This window comes from Hyla sarda, chromosome 4 (genome assembly GCF_029499605.1).
Source record: "Hyla sarda isolate aHylSar1 chromosome 4, aHylSar1.hap1, whole genome shotgun sequence".
NCBI classification, from domain to species: Eukaryota; Metazoa; Chordata; class Amphibia; order Anura; family Hylidae; genus Hyla; species Hyla sarda.
The window spans coordinates 92,491,578-92,499,671 of record NC_079192.1 but is presented as its reverse complement, the minus strand read 5'-3'; positions in this window follow the sequence as shown (position 1 = coordinate 92,499,671).

The window sequence follows — 8,094 nt, the reverse complement described above, 5'->3', positions numbered from 1 at the left end:
CTGACATCCACTACTCAGGAAGGGACATGTACGAGGTAAGCAGTGAGCCCGCCCTCACTCACCATGCATTCACTTCATCCTTGAGTCTGCTGTACTGGGTCTCTTCATCCAATTACTTCAATTACTTTAGGCTGCTCTTTAGAGACTGGCCAAAAAAAAATAAGCCCTAACACAACTCTGGCAGTGGAAAAATAAAAAAGTAATGGGTTTAAGAAGGTAAGAAGGAAGAAAACATAAGCCAAAAATCAAAATTCGGGGTCTGGGAAGGGGTAAAACACACACAAAAATGCACTGGTTTCCACATACATGTGTTAATAGTGATTGTGCCCATGTATGCATATATTATAGAATTAATGTTTCTAGGTACATTGCACCAATGATTCTTTTGGACTGGTCATATACCCCTGGCCCTTTCTCCAATGGTCATCACTTGCAAGGATATCGATAATGATCATACCTTCCAGTAATTGTGAGCCTTGTGATCTATATTGATATCTGATCACTTACTGTTAATGTATCTGTGTATACTTGGCCTATGCAGAGCTCCTCTGAAAGCTTTCTGCACCTCTTACACATTTCACATATTATTTACACTCACTGCTGTAGAATTTCCCATTTCTCATTTCATATGTGCTGAGCCAACAAATGTCAGTGAGCCAACAAAGGTCATGGTCTGGAGCAGGGGGAGACTGACAACACTCAGGGCCCACGGACCAAAAAAAGCAAGGGCCCCCTACAAGAAAGAAGTATATACCACCACACAATAACTGGATAATACCACCATACTGTGCTGAATAAAACCACTATACACAGACCAGTATACTATACAGGATCTGTATACTATATCAGTGGTTATATCCAGTGCCCATATAGTGGTAGATATCATCTGTAAACAGGATCTGTATACCATATAAGTGATTATATAAAGGACCATATAGAGGTAGATACCATCTGTTCACAGGATATATATACCTTTTAAGTGATTATATACAGAACCATATAGAGGTAGATATCATCTGTACACAGGATATATACCATATAAGTGATTACAGTTACTCACAATTACGTCTTTTCTGATTGGCGGCGTCTTCTTTCCTTTTCTTCTCCATCCGGATCAAACCGCCATGCCAACCTCTTAACATCTGCAGGACAAATATGCATTTTTCCAGTGCCCTCCCCTCCTCTACATAATCTTCCCATCTATAGGCCCACAAACTGTAATAATGCCCTCCTTGGTCTCCTGCACAGTAAAAGGGCAAATAGGTAGGTAGCCAGCTAGGTAACTAGGTAGGTAGATCAGAAAGCCAGATGTATGTAGGTGTCTAACCAGGTATATAGGTAGGTAGCCAGGCATGTAGGTTGGTGGCTAGCTACGCAGTTAGGCAGCCATTTATGAAGGCCAAGTATGTACATAGTTATGTAGCCAGGTATGTAGGTAGGTAGCAAGATATGTAGGTAGGTAGTTAGACAGCCAGGAACAAGGAAAGATGATCCAGTTCTTAGTAAAAACTTGCAGCTTTATTGGGTTCTGTATCAAAAAGACTTTGGACAGTAAAAATGATTACTCCACTGTCATACGCATTTTAAGCGCATGCGCGCTCTTCATCGGTAACATCATGGATTTCTCAGGTAGGATCTTATATACCTACTTCCACACGTAAAGGATGATTGATTGATTTACATGTTCCCTCCCGAACAAACTGTCCTGTCCTGTCCTGGGAGGTGACCATAATTACAAGGAAAACAAGTGTTTATAATAAAACTCCATTAAATAGTTTTAAAACACAATGTACACAAAATACATATATTTTGTCAGGGAATGATGTCAAAGTGATACATAGTACACAATTTAAGGTATAGCAACATGTGAAAGAAATAATGCTCAATAATAAACAGCAATTTTCTCCTAATATTCATGCCAAAAGGTGCACGAGCCTCTTTCAGCCAATTTTCTTCTTATGCAACCTTTTCTAAGCCTGACACATTACCTTGGTGAACTGTTTGGAAGTGCTGAGATGCGGCAGATATATTATGGGAACTCAATGTTGTTCCAATGTCATTAATGTGTTCTAGGGCACACATTTTCAGTTGACGTGTGGTATAAACCACATATTTTAATTTACAGTGGGTAGACTCAATAATGTATATCACATTACTGTGATTACAATTGATAAATTCCTTTATTTGATATTTTTTACTGCCCTCAGCATTTTCATATTCACGAGTGGGTTTTGCATAATGACATGTGTGGCAAATCTTATTTCCACATTTAAAGAAGCCTTTCTTAGCTAACCAATTTTTTTGTGCTGGGTTTAGATTTACTAATCAAACTAGGGGTTAAATGATTTCCCAATTTAGGAGCTTTTTTTTAACCCCTTAAGGACGCAGGACGTACTCAAACGGCCCCTTTTCCGAGTCCTTAAGGACTCAGGACGTTTGAGTACGTCCTGTCCATTCCCTGCCCCCCGCCGCTAGCTGGAGGGGAGCCGGTGCCCGATGCCTGCTGAAACCGTTCAGCAGGCATAGCGGCATATCGCCCAGGGGGTCATGATGACCCCCCATGTCGGCGATGGCCGCAGATCGCTGGACAATTCAGTCCAGCGATCTGCGGCAGATTCCGGGTCAATCGGGTCTCCGGTGACTCGGAATTACAGGCTGTTCGGGGACATCTCTGACGGCCCCGAACAGCCATAGCCAGCAGGGGTGAGGTGGCACTGGTGCCACCTCACGATCGCCCTGATTCGTCGGCCGACCAATCAGGGCGCCTGCTGCGGGTGTCACTCCCGCAACCCGCTCCGCCCCTCTTCCGGAGGACGTGAGCGGGTGCGGGACGCACACCCCGGGAGCTGGGGACCCCGATCCCCGGCGTGAATGTTGTGATCGGGGCCCCAGGAGCAGTGGCGGCGATGACGAGGGACTGGCCTGATGCGGCGTGGATCTTTGGAGGTGAGTGACAGCCTCCTGCTGTTGCTTAGCAACAGCTCCCAGCATGCAAAAAGGGCATGCTGGGAGCTGTAGTTATGCAACAGCAGGAGGCAGACCACCAGAACTCCTAGCATGCCCTTATGGGCATGCTGGGACTTATAGTTTTGCAACAGCTGGAGGCACATTTTTTCTTTGGAAAAGTGTTCCTTCAGCTGTTGTGTAACTACAACTCCCAGCTTGCACAAACAGCTAAAGTGCATGCTGGGAGTTGTAGTGGTGCATCTGCTGGTTGCATAACTACAACTCCCAGCATGCCCGTTGGCTGTCGGTGACTGCTGAGAGTTGTAGTTTTGCAACAGCTGAAGGCACGCTGAGTTAAGTAGAAAACCAGTGTGTCTTCAGCTGTTGCATAACTACAACCCCAGCATCCCCAGCCAAAGTAGCATGCCTCCAGCTGTTGCATAACTAGAAGACCCAGCATGCCCTTACGCTGTCCGTACATGCTGGGGGTTGTAGCTTTTGCAACAGCTGAAGGCACACTGGTTGCAAAACACTGTTACCAAACTCGGTGTTTCACAACCAGTGTGCCTCCAGCTGTTGCAAAACTACAATTCCCAGCATGCACTGATAGACCGTACATGCTGGGAGTTGTAGTTTTGCAACAGCTGGATGTTCCCCCCCCCCCCAATGTGAACGTACAGGATACACTCACATGGGCGGAGGTTTACAGTAAGTATCCGGCTGCAAGTTTGAGCTGCGGCAAATTTTCTGCCGCAGCTCAAACTGCCAGCGAGAAACTACTGTGAACCCGCACAGTACTGCGACTGTACCCTAAAAACACTACACTACACTAACAAAAAATAAAATAAAAAGTAAAAAACACTACATATACACATACCCCTACACAGCCCCCTCCCCAATAAAAATGAAAAACATCTGGTACGCCACTGTTTCCAAAATGGAGCCTCCAGCTGTTGCAAAACAACTACTCCCAGTATTACCAGACAGCCACTGACTGTCCAGGCATGCTGGGAGTTTTACAACAGCTGGAGGCCCCCTGTTTGGAAATCACTGGCGTAGAATACCCCTATGTCCACCCCTATGCAATCCCTAATTTAGGCCTCAAATGCGCATGGCGCTCTCACTTTGGAGCCCTGTAGTATTTCAAGGCAACAGTTTAGGGTCACATATGGAGTATCGCCGTACTCGGGAGAAATTGTGTTTTTGGGGGGTATTTTCTGCTTTTACCCTTTTTAAAAATGTTTAATTTTTGGGAAAAGAAGCATTTTAGGTAAAAAAAAAAAAATTCACATATGCAAAAGTCGTGAAATAGCTGTGGGGTATTAAGGTTCACTTAACCCCTTGTTACGTTCCCCGAGGGGTCTAGTTTCCAAAATGGTATGCCATGTGTTTTGTTTTGCTATTCTGGCACCATAGGGGCTTCCTAAATGCGGCATGCCCCCAGAGCAAAATTTGCTTTCAAAAAGCCAAATGTGACTCCTTCTCTTCTGAGACCTGTAGTGCGCCAGCAGAGCACTTTTCACCCCCATATGGGGTGTTTTCTGAATCGGGAGAAATTGGTCTTCAAATTTAGGGGGTATTTTCTGCTTTAACCCTTTGTAAAAATGTAAATTTTTTGGGAAACCAAGCATTTTAGGTAAAATTTTTTTTTTTTTTACATATGCAAAAGTTGTGAATCACCTGTGGAGTATTAAGGTTTACTTTACCCCTTGTTATGTTCCCCGAGGGGTCTAGTTTCCGAAATGGTATGCCATGTGGGTTTTTTGTTGTTCTGGCACCATAGGGGCTTCCTAAAGTTGACATGCCCCCAAAAACCATTTGTCGTTCCTTCCCTTCTGAGCCCTCTACTGCGCCCGCCGAACAATTAACATAGACATATGAGGTATGTGCTTACTCGAGAAAATTGGGTTTCAAATACAAGTAAAAATTTTCTCCTTTCAACCCCTTGCAAAAATTCAAAAATTGGGTCTATAAGAACATGCGAGTGTAAAAAATGAAGAATGTGAATTTTCTCCTTCACTTTGCTGCTATTCCTGTGAAACACCTAAAGGGTTAAAACGCTGATTGAATGTCATTTTGAATACTTTGGGGGGTGCAGTTTTTATAATGGGGTAATTTATGTGGTATTTCTAATATGAAGACCCTTCAAATCCACTTCAAACCTGAACTGGTCCCTGAAAAAAAGCGAGTTTCAAAATTTTGTGAAAAATTGGAAAATTGCTGCTGAACTTTGAAGCCCTCTAGTGTCTTCCAAAAGTAAAAACACGTCAATTTTATGATACAAACATAAAGTAGACATATTGTATATGTGAATAAAAAAAATTATTTTGAATATCCATTTTCCTTACAAACAGAGAGCTTCAAAGTTAAATTTTGCTAAATTTTCAAATTTTTCATCAAATTTTGGGATTTTTCACCAAGAAAGGATGCAAGTTACCATAAAATTTTACCACTATGTTAAAGTAGAATATGTCACGAAAAAACTATCTCGGAATCAGAATGATAACTAAAAGCATTCCAGAGTTATTAATATTTAAAGAGACAGTGGTCAGAATTGCAAAAAATGCCCGATTCCTTAAGGTGAAAAAAGGGCTCAGTCCTTAAGGGGTTAAATAACATGGCAACCATTCTGCAAAATTCTAGACAATATCTCATTTTGTTTTAGAATATGTCGATGCCTAGTTACTAAATTTTTTATTTGATTATAGGAGAGTACGTTAAAGCTAGAGTGGGTTTATTCTCAAACTTTTTAGCACTCTTAGGTGAATGAATGAGATTGCTCCGATTCTTGTTGGACACTACTTTTTTTGCCCTTGTGAGTTTTTGGGAAGAATATCCCCTCTTCCTTAATCTCTGCATTAAATTTTCAGATTGAATATCGTACACTCTTGGATCGAAGCAATTTCTCTTCAAGCGTGTGAGCTCCCCAACCGGTATTGCGCGAGCTGTATGTGAAGGGTGATTGTTGTTAGCTCTTAAAACTGTGATTGGTTTTCAATGGGTGGCAATGGAAATTACTTCACCATTTACACTGCTTAACTCCAAATCCCCAAAAATTATTGCTTGAGCATGCATTTGATGTGTAAATGTTAAATCCCCAAAAATTATTGCTTGAGCATGAATTTGATGTGTAAATGTTAAATTATAAGAATTGTTGTTTATGTATTCAAGAAACAGTGGCACGAGAGATCCTTGTTAGTACCTTGCCGGGTGTAGGTTCGCGCACTACATTTGGGAAGGTGAGCTGAACATTACATTCATTAATACCAGTAAGGCAGCCAGGTATTTAGGTAGTTAGATAGCCAGGTATGTAGGTAAATAGTTAGGCATCCAAGTATAAAGTTCCCCCTCATTAGGTATAGGCAGCAGTGTTTATACCACATTAGGTATAGGTAGCAGAGTTCCCACACATTAGGTATAGACAGCAGAGTTCCCCCACAGTAGGTATAGGCAGCAGAATTCCCCCACCCATAGTATAAGCAGCAAAGTTCCCCCACATTAAGTATAGGCAGCAGAGTTCACCCACAGTAGGTATAGGCAGCAGAGTTCCCCCACAGTAGGTATAGGAAGCAGAGTTCTCCCACAGTAGGCATAGGCAACAGAGTTCCCCCACAGTAAGTATAGGCAGCAGAGTTCCCCCACAGTAGGTATAGGCAGCAGAGTTCCACCACAGTAGGTATAGGCAGCAAAGTTCCCCCACATTAGGTATAGGCAGCAGAGTTCCCCCACAGTAGGTATAGGCAGCAGAGTCCCCCCCCCCAGCCCCACTGCTCAGTGGGGGAAGAGGTCACGTCTCCCCTTTGTGTAGGCCTCAGATGCAGCTCACACATAGAGGAGGCTTTTTTTATGTATGTGTGTGAGCTGCGCATACAGCAGAAAGCAGTGCAGTCTGCCTGGCGATCCGGGATGAGTGTCCTGGATCCTCAGTAGCAGCGGCGGTTGCGGCGAGCCCTAGCTGTTCCCAGAGGTGTGACTAGTGGTGAGAACTTTTGTCTCTTTTAATCTTACATTTGTATGACAAAAGAGCAAATGTTGCATCTTTGAGAGCAGTTGAACAGTTAAAAGGACAAGCATGGGATTTCTAGGGGAGTTTATAGGGAATCTGAAACCTGGTTTACCCCAAAATGTATTATTCCCCCAGATGCCGCTGTTTGGGAGATATACAATGTATTAGGCAGGACCCAGCATCCCTAATTCCTTCCCCTCTGCTCCTATATACCTGCCCACCTCATAAATATTCATGAGACCCCTTTGCTCATGTGAGCAGAAGGTGGGTAAGCATATATGGGAAGGAGGCAGAGATGCTTGGTATGCCAGGTCCCTCCTCCATTGCATAAAGCAGGTGATTAACATATAAGCAACAGAGGCTAATACACTACATTGTATATCTCCAGGATGGCAGCACCCATTATTCTGTACTAGATACCCCATGCCATCTCTGTTCCTCCACTTAACCATATATTTTGCTTCCATACAGAGATAATGTGACGTATACCCAACAGTCGATCACTGGCTTCTGGATCTTGTGCCGTCTACTCCTGAGGCCAGTGATTGGCTGCAGGGTATATGAGTATGTTATCAGGAAAGTAAAAAAAGGTGGCAGGGAGGACAGAGCAGCAATTTTTTTTCTTTATTATAAGTCAGACTACCCTTTTAGCAGGTCACTGTGGCATAATAATTCTGTTACATGGGTAACAACTACTATCCAAAAACATCTGGGTAGTAAACTCTCTATAGTTGAAGTGTTACTGGAAGAAGTCTTCATGGCGATCTGGGCTGGATGGAGACGGAAATGAAAGATGTCACCTGTAAGCCACTGGATGTGAATGTTTATTCTGACTCTGACTATGTCTGATCAGCTCTGGGAGCTGTAGTTTAAAGGGGTTCTCCGGTGCTTAAACATCTTATCCCCTATCCGAAGGATAGGGGATAAGATGCCTGATCGCGGGAGTCCCGCAGCTGGGGACGCCCGTGATCATGCACGCGGCACCCCGTTTATAATCAGTCCCCGGAGCGTGTTCGCTCCGGGTCTGATTACGGGCGACTACAGGGCGGGGGGCGCTCGCTATCACGCCCCCTCCCGTATGCTTGCATTGAGGGGCGGAGCGTGACGTCGCACGGGGGCGCAGGTGTGACATCACACGCCGC